The sequence below is a fragment of the Hypomesus transpacificus genome, chromosome 2 (genome assembly GCF_021917145.1).
Source record: "Hypomesus transpacificus isolate Combined female chromosome 2, fHypTra1, whole genome shotgun sequence".
Taxonomy (NCBI): domain Eukaryota; kingdom Metazoa; phylum Chordata; class Actinopteri; order Osmeriformes; family Osmeridae; genus Hypomesus; species Hypomesus transpacificus.
In genome coordinates, this window is record NC_061061.1 from 5,650,116 (window position 1) to 5,668,316 (window position 18,201).

General features: G+C 40.9%; 1 long non-coding RNA gene across 1 annotated transcript; it reads left to right on the forward strand.

Annotated features, from left to right (window-relative positions):
* Positions 1-15,096: 15,096 nt before the first annotated feature.
* On the forward strand, positions 15,097-17,924 carry LOC124477337. Its single transcript, XR_006957121.1, has 2 exons — positions 15,097-15,164; positions 17,096-17,924. It is a non-coding gene; the product is annotated as an uncharacterized LOC124477337 (long non-coding RNA).
* Positions 17,925-18,201: the final 277 nt, after the last annotated feature.

Sequence of the window (18,201 nt, forward strand, 5' to 3'; positions counted from 1 at the left end):
ATTTGCTTCAAGAAAACAAAACATAATTTCCCTATTTTCTTTACTACCAACGTTGGTGCGTTGAGCGCTTAGTTTAATTTAATTGCGAACGCGTTTGTTAATCAACTTTTTTCAATATCACTGATTATGTTCCATGAGTTTTTCAAATTTTTTCTGAGATTTACATGGGTGTGTATGTGGAGAGCCTAGAGTGCTGACTGAAACGCTTATAGTTTCGAAATCTGTTTCAAAAAGTATTTATAGTTTGCCAGCATTGCAACAATTTTCACTCTTCATGCTTAATTTTTGGATCAACAGATAGTTAATTTAGTGTTGGTCGTAGGAGTGGCGAAAATCTGCTATCAACTTGGGGGGGACAATTATATGACATTTTCTCAAGAGCAATTTCTAAATGATTGCTGTAATACAGCCTACATTGTAATATGTTAAATGTATATTGAGGAACCATATTAATACTCCTGAATAATTTATAGTTAGTAACTGAAGGGTTGTCTCAACTTGTTCAAATGTAGTTAGAGTAGTGTTTCTTATCAGTCAAGTATGAATGCAGGTGTACAGTATTTACAACCAGCAATACCAAGAAAGGCCAGTATGTACTGTACACTGTATGGTTGCAGTTTTATGTAATTACATTTACATTTATGCATTTAGCAGACACTTTTATCCAAAGCGACTTCCAAGAGAGAGCTTTACAAAAGAGCATAGGTCACTGATCATAATTACAATGGGCATGGTGCAGTCTCAATAAAATCAAAATAATAATCTCAATTGAACCATCATAAAGTCGGGGAAAATTGCAAAACCATTTCTCTTGAAGTGTCAACACTTTGTGGGTGTGGCTGATATGGTTCTGTGCCACCACTGAGGTGACTAGACAGTACTGTGCCACTGTTTCCTGCTGGCAAAAAGGTTGACCCCCGGTCCTGCCATGGCTGTGACACTGTCATCTGAAGTCTCTCCCTGGCTCTTTCCCTTTCACCACCCTCACTGACTCACAGTCTGTCTCCTAGAAAAGACATAAGGTGTTTGCCATCCTTCTAACTACCAGTACCAAATACTACACAATCACAACAACAAAACCATTGCCTCAAACAAATGTTGGTTCAGTCACCAGTCTAAGTAGAGTGGGGGTATCCATGGAATTGTCCAATTATGTCCCTATTTTACAAGTCTAAAGAAGAGAACCCATCATGTTGACAAACGAGACTCAACATACTTACCAGAGACCCCCTGTCTCTGCCAGTCTGTTCCTGCCTACCTGCAGCTCTATTGTCTGTTTGTCATCTTGTGCCTCCTCTGCCTAATGGCATCATTATGAAACATTCATTTAGCACATTTCACATAATTGTTATGAACATTTTATCAACTAGTCTTTGAGATTAGGCCACTAGGGTTCTTTCTTTGCATTCCGGTGTCCTGAAATGCTCTGTTGTCAGTCTTTCTTTTTTCTGCAATTTTTCTACCATGCTGGCCGCACACAATGTGCAGGTTATTTTCAGTAGGAGATGAGCTTCTATCATTTATTACCATTCTTCTAGAATAGGCTTTGATCTACCAGGTAGCTAGACAGTTAGGAAAGGTGAAACGGATTGGATTGACAGCTGTACGAGTTCACCTTTTACACAACGCAAACTGCAACCTTTTGTCATATTAATATAATTCATGTTTTGGTTTTATATTGGCTAGCTTCCTAGAATAGCTGAATTTGCAGAGCTAGCGAGCCCCAATTCCGTTTGTGTGGTATTTGCCATCATTTTTGCTATCGCCAGATTACTCCAGGTCGGCACACAGGTGCTTCAAAGTCCCTAGACTCTAAACGGATGGACGGAGGACTCTCTAGGCTAGAGAGGATTTAGCTTTTGCAATGAGACCATTTAAGATAACTATGACAATGGTAGAATATAGTACAGTTCTGTTCAGTATCGCTAACCATGGCAAATGGATTTTGAAGAACTACAATATCCGCGCTGATCTTGGATTAAATTGACAATAGCAAAGTTTCCATCTTTTGACGACGCCAAATGGAATAGGTGCTAGCTAATGTCTGCTCTATCGGTTTGTTTGCTAGCTATGCAAATGCAGCCATCTTAGTGTGTGTGAACATTGCCAACATAGTGAAATCTCTGAGGTGCGATTAACTGGATTAATTTCATATTATTAGCTAGGCCTACCTGCATTTCAGATTGTAGACACTCAAGTCACCTTGTCAGATAAGGAACAAAACTACTGCATAGCTTCTCTCTGACTCTAATTCAAACAGCTGGTGATGTTACTTAGCTAGCTAGCTAACATAGTGACCAATCCGGGGAAATTGTGAAAGTTTGTGAAAATGTTTTATTGTATTGAGTGGTAGAAATAAATTGTCAAACCAATCCTTTCTTACCACTACTTACTGGACATCAGCCACCAACGACACAAACAGATACTAGTGATGTGTCGTTCGTGAACGATTCGTTCATTTTGAACGAATCCTTATGACTCGGGAGTAACGAGTCCTCTCAACGAGTGAAACGAATGATTCGTTCATTTCCCGACTCGGTCTTTCTACGAGTCTTTGGATCATTTTTCACGTGACCTTGCATAGGCTCTGTATCTAGAGGAAACGAACGATTCGTTCATTTCCCGACTCGGTCTTTCTCCGAGTCTATGGATCCTTTTTTCACGTGACCCGCATTGTATTTTTTGTAGAAGAAACAGTTTCCTTATTCCCTTTCGCGTGGCCGCTGTTTTCAATAGTATGAACCTGCAGAGCCAGAGACCCCGGAGAGCTGCAGTTTCAGGACCGCAGTTTCAGGACCGCAGTTCTAGGACCCTGACAGCGCCACCTAGCGAATTGAAAGGTAGTATCACTAGACCGCAACAAGATATTTGAATGCTTTGCAAGGCACAAGGAAAACTCATGTGATGATGTTGGATGACACAATTATATAGAAAGGTATAATATTTGAAAATATGTTCTAATAATATAAAAAGGTATAATATTTGAAAACATTTTCGAATAATAAATATTGGATAATTAAAGAAATTAAAATCACATACAATTTGAAATGTTTTGCATATTTCTTAGATGTCAAGATCCAGTGTAATTTGATCAAATTAAGTAAGCAAATGAAGGAAGATAAAATAGTCTAAAGAAAAGGTGGAAAATATATCAATGTGATCAAATAAAGTAGGCCTAACAAATTGAGGAAGCTAAAATAGCCTAAAGAAAAGGTGGAAAATATATAAATGTGGACAGATGTGTAATGTCTGGAGTGGCCTTAAAGGTTTTCTGGGACTACAGAGAACCAATGTACACCCTGCAACATGAGCCTTAAGGATTGTGGCACCTTTGCAGATACTCTGAACTCATTCTAGAGGGCTTAATTTCACCAAATAGCCAAAGTCAACAAAGCATTATGTCCTGATAACATCAGTAATAACAAGCTCCTGGAGACCTGCTACAACAACTGGCCCTGTCTTCTGTGAACTGTTCAACTGGTCCTTGGAGGAGCAACAGTTCCAGCAGTTCCAGCTCTTTGGAAGACCTCTGCCATCTGCCTTGTTCCAAAGAAGAGCAGACCCAGGCTTCCCAATTAGTTCCAACGTGTAGCTCTTACATCAGTGGTGATTAAGTGTTTTGAATGTCTGATACTTTTGTAACTACAAGAGACAATCCAGAACCTGGCAGATCAACTCCATTTGCCTACATGAAGTGTAGAAATCTCGATGATGCTGCCCTTACTTTCCTGCATCATGCTCTCCCATCTGGAAAAACTAAAAGCAAATGCTAGGCTTGTGTTTGTGTAATATCTGTAGTGCCTTTAACAGAATGTAACTACATCTGTTGGGAATACAACCAGTAAACATGAGTAAATCCTTGATTCATACTGCTAAATTCCACACACACACAGGGTTCTGTCAAAATGCTCTATTATACATAAATATCAACTTTATCTGAGGAAATACAAGTTTAACTCTAATCTATTATACTTTAATTTATTTAATGTCATCATCACAAAAAAACATTTTCTTTGAGTAATGTGGGATGGTGGTGCTGCGGAGGATCCACCGCTTCCTTCTCTGCTGCTGGTGGTGAACCTCTATGGTGGATGGGCTGCATGAGGATGCTTCCTTTGGTGTGGATGGGCATGCTAGATGATGTTTTGTATTGGACATGACTCAAAACATTGATCACATCAGTGGATCAGATCATCTTTCATGTTCCTGTAAATATTGCACATACCTGTGTGCATGCTACATTTTGGATGTGTCTGACACCACAAAGTTCTGGAAAAGTTAAGTTCTATTGTATTCTATTTGCTATGGCTTTTGCAGTCACTCAATCTCAACCACAAAGGTGTAATGTTAGAGAAGCAAGACACAAGGTTTACTCTCAGGGCAGATTCAAGATATACATTGTTTATTTTGAATAATTGTCAAACAATGACAATCACCCCTCCATATCACTCCATATAGACCTCCATACAACTTCATCCTTCAATGAGAGATAGAAGCAAGAAAACAAATATTAAAAAACATTATGGATATTTGAATTTTTCTGACCTTTCAATATTCAAACCCCATATTGTGATGTCGGTAACAGCACTACTTTCAAGTTGAATGGTCTCCCTTCAGTGCGCAATTGTTTAGATATCCCCCTATCAAACTCCTCCACTTCACTGAAATAGTACAGACAATATTACTTCTAGGTAAGCAAAAAAATATCAGTTACCTAACAAAGTAGTGTACATTAACTAGAAAAGGCATTTCCTGCTGAAAATGCGTTGGAATGCTGAAATCTGAAATAATTTTTTTAAATGGCTGAAAATACAGAAAAAACCTGCAAGCTGAAATTAATTTAAAAAATGTGTGACTCACTCTGAAGAGGCAGTGTGGTAGCTGAACTGCATCATCTCACAAAGCTAAGTGCTTAAATACAATGCGGGAGAATAAGTTTGAACGTTGTGAAGCAATCGAAGAAAAAGTTGAATTTCAAGAGGCTGAACTGCATCATCTAACAAAGCTAAGAGCTTAAATATCCTACAATGCGAGAAGCTGAAAGTTGAACAGTTAAACAGAAGAAGAAGTAGGCTAGCTAGTTGTAACAAGAATATTATAGTTTTAACAGCTTAAATTAGTTGGGATAGTAATATCAGTAGCAGATGTAGCCTATCATTGAGTGCGTTTACTCGGCTTTCTTAGTAGGATTCAATGTGTTGATTGAATGAAACATACAACATACAGGAAGACACGGCGACACTTTTTTGCAGAAGGATGATGGTGCAAGTTTTGTCCGTGGAGCATACAACGATTAATAAAAAGAATCATGTAGACGTGTTTAAGTAATCGCATAACTAATTACTAGGGATGGGACGTATGGCACTGACGCATCGATGCTTGTGTCGCAAAACCAATACGCACAGTTTCGAAAAAGTGGTTTGGAGCTTGTGTGAAATGACGATGCCACGTGTGATTGATGACGTTCAATGCTTCAGACTAGTGATGTGTCGTTCGTGAACGATTCGTTCATTTTGAACGAATCCTTATAAGGACTCGGGAGTAACGAGTCCTCTCAACGAGTGATTCGTTCATTTCCCGACTCGGTCTTTCTACGAGTCTTTGGATCATTTTTCACGTGACCTGCATAGGCTCTGTAGCTAGAGGAAACGAACGATTCGTTCCTTTCCCGACTCGGTTTTTCTACGAGTCTTTGGATCATTTTTCACGTGACCTGTATAGGCTGTAGCAAGGGGAAACGAACGATTCGTTCCTTTCCCGACTCGGTCTTTCTACGAGTCTTTGGATCATTTTTCACGTGACCTGCATAGGCTCTGTAGCTAGAGGAAACGAATGATTAGTTCCTTCCCCGACTCGGTCTTTCTACGAGTCTTTGGATCCTTTTTTCACGTGACCCGCATTGTATTTTTTAGTAGAGGAAACAGTTTCATTATTCCCTTTCGCGTGGCCGCTGTTTTAGTAAGACGTGAATGAATGATATTCGCTCAAGTCATCATACTGACTGGTTTTGTTATTTTCACTTTACATTTACAGTTTAGTGCAGTGTAATTGTTTGACGTGATAATTAAATGCTAGTGTGATAATACATGACCAAATCATACAAACTCATGATACATTATTTTAATGCAGGAATTTATTTTGAAATAGTATTTGCTGGTGCACATGTCATGCACTAACCTACAGTGGACGTATAGGGGCTATACGTCCTTTGCAGTGGACGTATAGCCCCCTAGCCCCCAACCCCCCCCCCCCCCCCCCCCCCCCCCCCTGAAATGAACAAATGACTCGAAAAAAGATTTGTTCATTTTACTGAACGAGATTCAAAGAACCGAATCAGTAAAAAGAACCGAACTTCCCATCACTACTTCAGACGTCACAAACTGGTTCAAAGTTGTGGCGCACTTCTAAACCTTAGAAGAGGGAAAGAAATCAGTGCTTGTCGTCTTAATAGGAGGCGAACACTACATTGGCAGAAGCGCAAACAGTTATTAATAGAGTACATAGTTATTATTAGAGGACGATTAGAGAATTATCATTAGCAGACGAGAAGTAGGCTAGTCTAGGTTATATTAGCATAAGAGTATAGTTCAGCAGCAGAAGAGAAGTAGGTTATATTGGCAGAAGAGTATAGTTCATTAGCAGAAGAGTAGTACAGTTGAGGATTATTAGCAGAAGAGCAGAAAGTAAAATACGATAGAGTATGGATGCTACCGGAGTAAGAGAGCGATTCCCCTGAACCCTGTTATGGTACACTGCCTTTTTATATATTGCACAAGCACACCCCCACTGTCCCCACAAGTATTCCCCCGATTCACAATACATATCACAAATGTAAGGAATGAGACAGCTATATAAGCAGAGTGGTTGTGTTAGCTACCACCACTTCCATACACTTAAGAAATGCCAACTTTTTCGAACTCCTCCTAGGCCGTTGCTCCGATTTTCATGGAAATTGCAACAGATCATCTTCAGACCATGCCGACAAAAAGTTATCAAAATGTTATCGATGAGTCAAACCATTCACGAAGAACGTGCAAACGATTTTGACGGAAGAGGACGCCAAAGCGGACGTGAGGCCTTGACTCTACGACGGTTTACCGTATGGAGTCAAAACTTTGGAAATGTCATCACGAGCATGCAATCTAATCATCTTCTTACCACAATAACCTTGATATGTCAAAATATGACTGAATTACAGCTGTTTATACTTGGGTCAAATCTGACAAAGCGCGCCACGGGAGAAACGGCTTCCTTTTTTTTTGTAACCGAACACAGCATTTTCCAGCAGCGAGAATAGCTCACTGGGATAAGACGGGCTGCTTTGAAACGTAAGGTCGAATCCAGCCACAGTCGTCAAGCATGTCGTGACACTGGATTATCTGTTTAGCGAAGCCAGGTATGCCACAGTAGCTGTCTAGCAGTATAATCATAATGGTAACGATAACGTTTCATTGTCAGGGGATTTATAGTCAAGAAGAAGCGGATTTATTGTGCTTTGTAGATATAACGCTGCTACATCTAGCCAGCGCATTTTCTCAAAACGACATGAATGTTTTTTATGAAAAGGTTTGCTTTGCTGCTTTAGCTACTAAATTTCCATATCAAATGATGCTTGGCCCCTTTGATTGCTGCTTGCAGCTATATTTATTATTATTCTTGTAATTTATCTCATGAACACATTGGTAAAAAGTTTTGAAATTTGGCATATTGATACAACATGCCACAACTACGGCCTAAACACAGACTGGCCCACATCAGACCATAGGGGGCGCCACAGGCCACGCCCAAATGTCCACTTTTCAGAGTGATTGCATTTCCACCCCATTGCTCCAATTCTTCAGAAACTTGGGGTGCATGCCTCATTTTTCATGAGGGACAAAAAAGCCTCAGGGACCCATAAGGTCCACCATTATGGATTTTCCTGTACAGTGATAATTTGGGAAAATCTTCAAAATAGATCTCCGCCTACAAAAAAGGTCTAATTGAGAGTCAAATGGCTGAGCGGTTAGGGAGTCGGGGCTAGTATTCAGAAGGTTGCTGGTTCAATTCCCCGCTCTGCCAATGACGTTGTGTCCTTGGGCAAGGCACTTCACCCTACTTGCCTCGGGGGAATGTCCCTGTACTTACTGTAAGTCGCTCTGGATAAGAGCGTCTGCTAAATGTAAATGTAATGTTATTGACTTGAAATTTTTTACAGATATGTATCATTGACATATATATTTTTTTAACTTAAGACAGTTGAATAAAATACAAAATGTCTGAAAGGGGTGTATTTATGTAAATGACCACATTGCTAAATCGAATGTAATTTTGAATTATGGTTTTTCAAACCCAATAGGCTTTAAGATGACACCATCCTGAAGTACCCTGCAACGTTTCACCTTGATATGTAAAAATATGACTGAATTACAGTAGTTTGAGCTTGGACCAAATCTGACAATGCTTGCCATTGGAGAAACATCTTATTTTATTATCCAGTTGATGACTGAACATGGCAGATTCCAGATCTGGCAATGGCTCAATTGGCTGAGATGTTGTGCTGATAAACAAAGGGTTGTAGGTTCGAAACCAGTCAGAGGAAATGCGCAATTTCGCCTTGATATGTCAAAAGATTATTGAATTACAGCTGTTTAAACTTTGGCCAAATCGAACAAACCACGCTACAGGAGAAACGGCTTTCTTTTTTTATACAGAAATTGACCAGAATTTCTCAGACCTGCGGGTAGCTCAATGGGTTGAAACGTTATTCTGCAAAGCACAAGGTCACAGGTTCGCATCCAGGCACAGTCTTTTGGCCTGTCATAATTTTGATTACTTGTTCAGTTAAACAGGCAGACATCCTTCTGAAATACCATGCGCAATTTCATGCAATTTCACCTTGAAATGTCAACCGTTAGTTGTTGTGTTCGTTCAGTTGGATGTTTGTAATGTTATTGTTGGTTAGTTTTAATAATCTTGTTGGTCACCCTGATTGAGTATGTTGTGTTGTTTAATCGTACCAGAGAATCGGCTGCTATGTAGTCACAGACTATTCTTACAAGGAGCTAAATATGAGCGCTGCCCCAGCCCAGTTGCCCACATGACTGTTATTGGTTGTGCATTGACTGAGAGTCTGGAAAGATATCAACTCAAGAAGAGTTTCAATATTCTATGGAAAGTTAATAATGAGCCCTTGCTAATCATAAAATCTCAGCGGTTGGTGTGTAGCGGAAAGGCTAGAGACACTGACTAGTTACCTTATGCTCATGAGTCCAAATCCCCGTTCAGCCTATTGTTGTTGACCAAACATGAAGAAGTTTTGCTCTCTTGTTGTCCAAGTCTCGATCTTCTACTGTGTACATGTTTACAATATTTTGCCATTTTGCGGAGGAACCCGCATCGCTGCTTGCAGCTATATTTAATACTGAAATCATAATAGGCCTTGAACCAACCACTGTGCACCGTCAATACATTCAAACACTAATATAGCATTTAATGGTAACATGTTATTAATTTAACAACATTACATTTATATTGAGTCCCTACCCTTTTCTAAGTAGTTTATGAATTTAGGAACGGTAATGTAGTTGGGATTTTAACCATGAGAATGCTGGATAATGTATTAGGTGTTTCAGGGCTCCTGTCAGAGAGCACGAGTCACCAGGTGGAGTTCAACTTCTGACTTGGTAGTAAGATGGTGCATTACAGGCAGTCACAAGCTGTAAATTGGTAGTTAAAGTTTCTGAAATAAACCCCAAAAAGGTTCATTAATTTCACAGCTGTTATAACTACTATTATCTGTTAACAAACAGAAGGTTATTGGGTAACACTTTACAATAAGGGTAAATTAATGAGCGTCCATTAATGCTTTAACTAATGCATGAATCGTCATCACTTAATACATAACTCAGAAAGTAATTCATTATGCACTGATCGTGAACACATCATTTGTTAATAGGGGGTCACATGATTTACTATTAATTAAATCCGGAATCATGTATCAATTCCTATTGATATTAACACATTAACTGATAGGTGAGTTAATTACTTTAGTTAAACGTGCAAAATAATATTATTAGTTAACTGTGTGAACTAAAATCCTGAGTTAACAGGGTAAACTAATGGTAATACCTTAAATCATGTGTTAATTACCACAATGGTAATTCATCCATGGACAATTTACAATAAAATGTACAATTATCACACTGTACAAGTTAGATAAACAATAGTAAGTTAGTAAGATAGCAAAATACAGATAAACTAACAGCTTCACATAAAAGCGGTTACCTTTCAGTACTCTCTATACAGACTGAAACAACTAAGGAATAGCTTTATCTGCTGCAACAAAAGCTAAATATAAAGAAGTACAAACTTACATCCTCTCTAACTTCTGTACAAGAAACCACTGTAATGAAAATAGACGAGGCAATCTCTGGAATTTCTCACGTAATTTATGCAATTTGATGGGGCAAGCACAAACCATTCTTATCTCACATATATACTCTTATTTATTGTTTCTTTTTGCCCCCCTAAGGCTCAGTCAATATTTGGACTACACTGACAACGGCTGTGTCAAAATGTTCGTCTTGGTCTCGATTGCGTTGCTTGTATTGGGATTTACATTCCGTGGCACAGTTTAGGAGGTTACAACGTTTTTGTGGTAACAAAGTGCCTTTAGTCAACGAAGGGTAATCTGTGCTAGCTACGTCACCACGTCAACACACGTCAGCAACGACGCATGGATACAACGTGATAGAGACGTTCTGGCACGCAAATTGGAGCTTGGATTACGAGTGAAAAATCCCACCCCCCAAAAATCCCAACCATTTGGCTTTGGTGAGAAAGCGATTTCGAGTGGAACTGCCATCTCGGATTTTTGATTTAGGTCGTTAAAGTCTTTGTAAATTAAGCGAGTACGGGTCGCCCGTGAGACCGCCTAGTCTTTTAGGCTGCAGCCATGCTAGAGAGCGTCATATCATAGTACAGGGCTGCCAGCTTCACTCCCCCCAAAGGCGAGTTTACACGGCTGCATAGCCGCGGGAACATACTTTATCAGGGGGGTGCTGGCGGGGGCTTAATGTTGCGGGGCGGCAGGGAGGAACTGGGAGTAAAAATTGGCCCTGGACTTTGATCCAGACCGGCCCACCAGAACTGGCCCCCATATTCGCCACCACAACTGCCCTGCTAATGCAAGCATAGTCTGTGTTCAATGGGATGCGAGTTAGGGAGTTGAATCCTTAAAGCAAGCGCGCATAGCGCGCGAGCCGAAACATTTTGGCCTTTATTTGAGCGCAAAATAGTTGAGCTTCATGTAAAATAAACATCCTTTTTTTAAATTGGTAAAACCTTGTCTAGTGAAGGTGATTTCTTTGTCTCTTAATTTTTCAGCCCCACCCTACGTTTCTTACCCTGGTTTTCCATAGTTATTCTTTTCCCGGTGCTCCCGAATGCCAGTCCGCTACTGCGGAGCTGTGCCACGGTGGTGGATTTTTAAGTCAAATAATTTTAAATTCTCGTGCTGTCAGGGGGTGCACGGCTGTTTGCGCGTCAATGTTGCTTCACTCGGTTAACCTGCGCGTCGTCCGTTAATGTTGTTAATTTGGCTACTTGTTTGGCGTTGCCTTTTCAGCGTGAGATATACAAGGTGTGGCGTGAGAGCGTGAGAAATGGGTGAAATGCGTGTGTCACACGGCGAAACCGTGAGAGTTGGCAGCTCTGTAGTAGTATTTTCGTAGCTAATTTTGTAGTTTAATTTTACACGAAAAAACAGAAAGAGGGAAATGTTATGACGATATGACTATTGTGAAGACATCCAGGTGGTGAGATTTTAATGTAGGTTGCTGTAAAATCTTTGATTTGTTTGCTATGTGAGAGCCCTGTCAGCCTCCATTGACGGTTGACGACAGCAACAACAGTGTTGTCAAATCAAATCAAATTTATTTGTATAGCCCTTTTTACACGCAAGCATGTCACAGAGGGCTTCACAGGGCTTGTCAATCTGCGTCTGATGAGTCTTTGTTTAATTTCGTACCAGGGTCAATTCTACATCCAAATGGAGAGCAGTGTTTTAAAGATATGGCTATTGTGAAGACAGCCAGCGGGTCAGCATATTTTTGTTATTTGTGTAAAACTTGGAATTTGAGTAAGACCGCGTCTTGTTTTGATGTTAGCCTCAGAGTCACAGACTCGGCTCGCCCACTGGCAGTGTGTATTAGTCATGGGTGTCGCCGCAATGTAACTTGAGGGGTCCCCCCAAAAAAGTAGTTTGGACCCCCCCACATTTGTGATCAAAATATTAGTGCATGACTGGTCTACTAGTCCAGCGATCTTTCCTTTGCTTCACAATCAAATCCGTTCCACTTTATCAGTAGGGAGAATACCCACAGCAATAGAATTCCACGTTTTCTAGAAAAACAGCATTACGCACGCAGATTAAACTCCCATACTCTTTGATCGAAGCATCGCTCTTGGAGCTACTGTCAGGCCAAATAGTGTCCTAGGGCCAAATAGTGTCCTACCTGACGTCACAATGCCGTTCCGAAGCAAGGACTCGTCCGTTGCTATGCCGACCTTAAATTCCTGAGATATTTACGCGTGCTAGCAGGAAACTGTTAGAGATGGGCGAACGATGCCTTGTGAAGCTTTGGTGGTTTCTTCCGGATTGTGCCGGCCCAAAGAGCCGAACTATCGGCGCATTGAAAATGAACAGCGTCATCTAGCAGCCGCTAAAACTGGCTGAATGAGGCGTAGTGGTTGTCTCCGACGGTAGACTACCCTACGTTATTCAATATTTAATTAAGGCTACATGTGTTCATTTTGATCTGATATTAGTTCTCACACATTAAAATGTTGTGATACATCCGTAGGCCTTTAGAATTATGTCATTTTCTCACAGTAAAAGTTAAAGAACGTCGTACGAGGGTCCCTGCATTGAGGCGCGAACTCAGGATTCCAGATTCGCATGAACAATATGTTGGCGTACAATGCTTTAACCAACTACACCACCGAAGAAATCATTACTTTTTGTTGCGGGTGGACGGACTTTATACGATATGGTCTTTATATCAATTAAACTAGATAACACCGATTTTTTCTTAACATTTGTGATATGTAGGTCTATTGTGAACTGGGGGAACTTTATTTTTACAAATTATTATTACTGTTGACAATGTTGACGAATCATCAACATTTGTTTTCTGGGCACTGTATAGACCTACCTAGTCCTATCATGTTACCTTTCATTTCAATAAAATAACACAACACAAATGCACGGATTTATAATTATTACTATATGGATTTGGCTAAATAATAATGACTGATGGAAGAAACTCTAGCGATGCCTGGTGCTGCTTCTCTGACAATGTGAGATTTGTCTTTAACAAGAAGCAGTGGCTTCGTTCCTTCCATGGCTCTGGTTCAGAAGAGCGGCAAAACTTCGAACCAGTTCGTGACGTTTGAAGCATTGAACGTCATCTGTCACGTGGTTTCGTAATTTGATACAAGCTCCAAAACACTTTTTCGAAACTGTGCGTATTGGTTTTGCGACACAAGCATCGATGCGTCAGTGCCATACGTCCCATCCCTAGAAACTGTCATGGTTGCTATACTGGTTACTAGGTAGGAAGTTTTGTATTTAGGCTTATGTAAACCAGTTTATTCTACTCTACTATTTAAAGTGTTAACTCGTTTGATAGCTAGTGCTAGCCGGCTAATTGTTTTCGTCAAAAGAATTCACTTATTTAGCATAAATTTTAACAGACCGGGAAGGCAACACGTATAGTATTCTACCTGCGCGCGTTGCTGTCTCAGGAATGTCGAACGAGTGAAAACTTTAAATAGTAGAGTAGAATAAACTGGTTTAAATAAGCCTAAATACAAAACTTCCTACCTAGTAACCAGTATAGCAACCATGACAGTTTCCTGCTAGCACGCGTAAATATCTTAGGAATTTAAGGTCGGCATAGCGACGGACGCGTCCTTGCTTCGGAACGGCATTGAGACGTCAGGTAGGACACTATTTGGCCCTAGGACACTATTTGGCCTGACATTACCACTTCAGACATGACTGTTCCACAGACGAGATGGACATAAGGAGGGTTTTTTCGAGGAAGAGGAAAGTAAGTCAAAGTTGCCCAGTTTTCCCTTCAGTGGTCAAAGCACCCTTATGAGACATTCTCTGACTATAATAGCGTTAGTTAATTCACAAAGATTCTTCTGCAAACATTATGATTATTGCTAGCTAGATAAGCAAGCTTTTTACCTACATCTAGCACTAGGCTATACCATACTTTATTTACCCATTACAAGTGGAACAGCATTTGTTGATTTCTTAATCTGGGTCTGAAATATGTTGTGCATTTGGCCGTGTTCAGATTTAGGCGTCTGTTTCAGGCAGAAAGAGATGACAAGGATGTTTTTTCCAAGTAGCTACAAAAGAAATTGCTGGTGTTTTTTTTATTGCCATAACAACCGTGAGCTAATCTGGAGTTAACCTTAGCTGACATGCTAGTTTGTCTAGTTTGTTTAACATTGTCTTCCAATTTAAATAAGGTTGCTCAACTTGTAATTTTGGCCATTCGCAGAATTGTATTGCTACATGTTAGTCTGTAACATGAAGGCAAAACTGATTCAACCATTAAAACCATATATCCTCTGAAAGCTTATACCCTCAGGATGTTATCTAATGAGACAAGAGACACGTCCATCTCTCCATATTAGGATGCTGTCCATGCATAATAAATTCGGTATTGGTAAATGGAGTAGGCTATATGGCTGATACTTTTTTGGGCTGTGCCATTTAGGGAAACGGATTCAACCACCTAAACCATGTATTTTCTGAAAGCTTACATACTAAGGATGTGATCTGTGGAAAAGACTACAGGTTTGAACACAAATTTTATCATTTCTGAACTGTCCAGTCATGCTTTAGGGAGATGCGATTTTTTTAATGTAACCTACATAATTATTAGGCTACTAAACCTTTACCAATTGTGAATTGTATATGCTGATAACATGATTTACATCTCAGAAATCTTCATATGAAAAATCTACATTAAGCTTATTATTATCAATATGAAAGAATGCTCAATGCATCTCCATGTCTCCTGATATAGGTGGTAGAGATTGAGAGTGAGTCAGAGGCATGGGCAACATGCAGGGGCAGTGGAGACAGCTCTGTTGCTGAGGTGAGTGCTGAAAGGTGACAGGTAGTTGAAGATGTCACATTGCTTATGGTGAAGTTTACATTTACATTTAGTCATTTAGCAGACGCTCTTATCCAGAGCGACTTACAGTAAGTACAGGGACATTCCCCCCGAGGCAAGTAGGGTGAAGTGCCTTGCCCAAGGACACAACGTCCTTTGGCCCGGCCGGGAATCGAACCTTCAGACCTTCAGATTTCTAGCCGGATTCCCTAACCGCTCAGCCACCTGACTCCCCTGAAGTTTAGTTTACAAAATATTTTAATGTCCAGCCCCTCAGTATATGTATAACAACTATGGTAAAATAGTTGTGGTAAATGCACCAGAATGCGGGAAATTGCATCTACATCTCAAAAAATTCTAGGGGACAAACCCCCAGACCACCCGCATAATGTGTGTCCCCCCACTCTCAAAATGCTGCTGACGCCCATGGCTACAGTTCTGTCTTCAATGCCACAGCTATGGCTAAACTTTATTATGTCTTATTACACGGCTGTTCTTTAATGCTGTAGAATGCTCCATTCACTTGAATGAGGCTTCCCAACGTTCTGCGGTGAACAATTTTCTCATATTTGACCGTTGCTATGCACATTTTACCGCTGTCAAGGGAAGTGGCCTTTTTGCCTCGGATTCACGTCTTTCGTAGAACTCCGCAAGTAGTCCGGTAACTTTTCAACCCAGCTTACTCTGTTGCTTAGCGACGTCAGCTGATTTGAAGCCTATATAATGTTCAAAGTCTATGAAGTTCAACGTCTTTGGCGAACTATTTCTCTGCTGAACAACAATACGAATGGTAACAAATACATTGTAAAAAGACACACTGGCTGTGTCTACTACCGCGCACTTTACAAAGTACACTGCAATACAGTGCACTGCAAAATAGTGCACTTACATATTCAGTGCACTCAGTCACTGATAAGTGCTGTCTCAAATGGAACACTTACGTTAAACACTTGGTGGACGTGACAGACGCAAATCTGCTCGCGACACCCGCAAAACCTGCCAAAATGAACGCGCTTCTCCACTCAAGTGGAAAAAAGCTTGCTTTTGGCTCCTCCTTTTCCGCTACGTAGCCAAGATGGCGCCCGTTTAGGGTGAGTAGTGTCCATCGTTGTACACTGTTTTTTTGGACCGTTTGCAGTGCGCCATCCGGGTACTTTCAGTGCACTGAATTCTGCAGGTTTTGTGAGTGAAGCGCCCTAAGTACTAAAAGTCAGTGCTCGAAGTGCACAAGTGCGCGGTAGTAGACACAGCTACTGTGTTGTTATTTTTGTTGGCAAGTAGCCATGTAATAAGCGGGATAATGTATAGAACGCCGGTAATTATCGGGAAAATAAGCCCCGACAGGATGACCAGCACCCCGACGCGAAGCGGAGGGGTTTGTTTCGCCCTGAAGGGGCTTATTTTCCCAATAATGACCGGCGTTCTATGCATTATCCCTTACAAAAGAAACATTCTCATTTCCGGCGCTTTCAAACAATCAGTGAAGTGTGGATAGCAACGGCAGCTAGCTTGCCTCTAGCAAACTGCTTTTGAATTAGCCATGTCCCCCTAAATTAATATCGAACTTATTTACGTTTTGGGGGGCTTGTTTTCAGTTAGCAGACGGTACTATTTGAATCGCAATTCCATCTGAAATACTGCCAGTGACAACGCTGTTACAGTAGCTTGTTTCAAAGGGGGTTCCTTGTTTCAAAGGGTGGTCTTAATGAATTATGCAATATGAGTAGGCTAAATGCTTGAAAATATCACTAGAAGGGAAAACGGACCCACCTCCAACAAACGCAAGAAGGCAAACCCTACAATTTCTCCAGAAATTGTGTAACGGGGGCAAATGTCCATGAAAATGTGTTTGGGGGTGGGGCAGTCTGTCTGTTTGTGCGTATTGTGTGTGTGCTTGTGACATCCCTCTACAGGTGTCCCTAATTGCTGGCTAATTGGGAACCCACGGGATTGGTTGGGCAGCGCATAAAATCCACTGTGTCCTCCCAACGGGAGAGCTTTTGGAGAGCTGCTTCGGACGACGAAAAGATTCCGGGGCCCGCGCCAGACGACGAAAAACTAGTCATCGACGACGAACGAAGAGTGAGATCCCTGGTTGGTGGCAGGCGCCCCTGAAGGACTCTACTACAAACCTCCACGTAGTGGGACAACAGCAACCGTTCGAGCAACGATCGAGCAGAAGGACAAATACAACGCACTCAACGAAACAACGTCAAGGAAACGCTAGAGAACACTGGTATCATGAGCACCGCCAAGAGACATACAACGCCCTCTATTTCTGCAGCAAAGTTCTGTGGGAAACGTACCCACGCCACCGCTGTGAAAGGACAGTTTTGGTGGAACTGCGGTGCGCTTGCGGCTGCGTTACACTGGAGCCCTGAGTCATCAGCTGGGTCGTGAGTGTTGTCTGGACTGGTGGCATAGATGGACGAATCCTCTCCTAAGTGCTCTACTTTTAATTACTTGTATATGAATCTGTATTTTATGCTATTGTCGTGAGGGACTAGGGGTTATGAGCCTATCGCCGTTTTGCGGCATACATTTATGGTGCACGATTATGTTTTGCAGTGTTGTGGGTTTTGCTGTGAAATTGCTGTGGGTTTTGCTGTGAACTTGCTGTGAATTGCTGTGGATTTGCTAACATTAGCTTTTGGCACCAGGTGCGGAGCTGCGATTTGCTCATGACTAGGTCTTCTGTTGTTTTAGAACTGGATATTAATAAAGTTGTATTTTTGTAAACTACTTCACCGTGTTGGTTGTGTGCCTCAAGGATCAGAGCTAAACCTGCTATCCGTTACACTAACTAGAGAGGGTACAATTGTATGTAATAACTTAGCCGTAACTGACACACACTATAAACCTGCACAGTCTCAGTAGCGTGGGGAATTCACAACAATAATAGTATGTTTGAATAAAGTTATGATGTGTTTGTTTACTAAATAGCTCAATTTTTCACTCAATTTTCAGCTGTTTTTGTATTTTTGACATTTGAAGATGGATGCACGTCAAAGATTTTTAA